This window comes from Schistocerca piceifrons, chromosome X, assembly GCF_021461385.2.
Source record: "Schistocerca piceifrons isolate TAMUIC-IGC-003096 chromosome X, iqSchPice1.1, whole genome shotgun sequence".
NCBI classification, from domain to species: domain Eukaryota; kingdom Metazoa; phylum Arthropoda; class Insecta; order Orthoptera; family Acrididae; genus Schistocerca; species Schistocerca piceifrons.
Window position 1 is genome coordinate 342,185,905 of NC_060149.1, and position 1,678 is coordinate 342,187,582.

Consider the following 1,678-nt stretch of genomic DNA (forward strand, 5'->3'; position numbering starts at 1 on the left):
ATAATGGGTATTGTACTGACGAGTTCTGCTAGGAAAGTAAAGTCCGACTGGGCACGAAATGTGGAAATCCGATGAAATTTTCGCACATGTGCAGGCCGGTCTCTAGTATGGCCATTGATAGCGGCACGTCGCTCTCTTCAGTTCTGAGTACACAGTGAGCGCCTAGATATACCTAGAAAATGTCTCTGGCCAAGTAAGAGGACATGGTGAGAGATTTCGCCTTCTGTCAGCTGCCCACATAACATAACTGTCATGTGTTTCGTTCTTCATGAGAATAACTCGGCCGCACTCTGCAGGGGCAAAGAAGACGCTGCAACGTTTTCGATGGGAAGTGTTTGATATCCCACAAAACAGCCCGTAACTGGCTCTCCCTGATTTTCACCTCTGCTCACATGAACCACTGGCTATGAAAGCAACATTTTGGCATGGACAACGAGTTGTAGACCAGCGTAGAGAATCGACGGTAAGCACAGGCGGCTGTTTTCTATGACGAGGGTATTGGAAATTTGATACAACGCTACGACAAATGTCTAAATCGGAGCGGTGACTACATAGAGAGGTAGATGGAAGGTGTAGCTAAGTGTTTCAAATAAAAAAAAATGAGTTTCAGAGTGGTTTCCATTTCGTCAACGATCGGATCTTACTTTCCGAATAGCACTCGGATATATTACACGATCACGCCGGCGTTGATATATGTTTTTCTCGCCGTGGGGTGGCGAGCGTATTCATACTTTACTTCACCGGACAGCGCTACTTTTCGTGTTTCTTGTCGTGAGGCGGCACGGCGGTCGTATTCATACGCCAGATGCTAACACAGTGACCATTACTAATATTATGACCTTTATAAAAATAGCCACAAATTATGCGACATCCCATTTGCTCAGAAACCTCTCTCTTTGAACTCTCTCTCTCTCTCTCTCTCTCTCTCTCTCTCTCTCTCTCTCTCTCTCTCTCTCTCTCTGTCTCCGTCCAAACAGGCCTTGGAAGGCCCAACGGCACCGACCGGCCGCCATGTCATCCTCTCGGACCAGGGGCGTCACTGGATGCGGATACGGAGGGGCATGTGGTCAGCACACCGCTCTCCCGGCCGTTGTCAGTTTCCGGGACAGGAGCCGCTACTTCTCAATCAAGTAGCTCCTCAGTTTACCTCACTAGGGCTGAGTGCACCCCGCTTGCCAACAGCGCTCGGCAGCCCGGACGGTCACCCATCCAAGTGCTAGTCCAGCCCTAAAGCGCTTAACTTCGGTGATCTGACGGGAACCGGTGTTACCACTGAGGCAAGGCTGTTGACTCTCTCTTTGAAGAGCCACAGAAAATGATTGTATTCACAGTTGTTCGCTGCGCCTAGCCGATAGGTAAATACATTATACGTGATTGTTTTGCTGGTAGTATAACTGAGAGGAAATTGAGGCTGAGCGACCTGCCGCTCTACCACATTGTCTTTCGCGGAGAATCATGTTAGTAGCGGTAAACTACAGACTACAAATTGACTCACTTCACTTTCGAAATAAAAGTTCCAATATGGGTCTGTACTCCATTGTGTGAGTGTATTGGTGTTCAAAACCATTAGAACGAAGATTGCCAGAGATGATGAACGGATACATATTATGTTGCAGTGCTTGTGTTTTTAAGAAGAACGATGCAATGTTCCTCCAGACATGCATGCGATGTTTCTTAA

At 47.6% G+C, this 1,678-nt stretch overlaps 1 pseudogene; it reads right to left on the reverse strand.

Moving 5' to 3' along the window:
* Window positions 1-1,173: 1,173 nt before the first annotated feature.
* LOC124723854 lies at window positions 1,174-1,291 on the reverse strand (annotated as a pseudogene).
* Window positions 1,292-1,678: the final 387 nt, after the last annotated feature.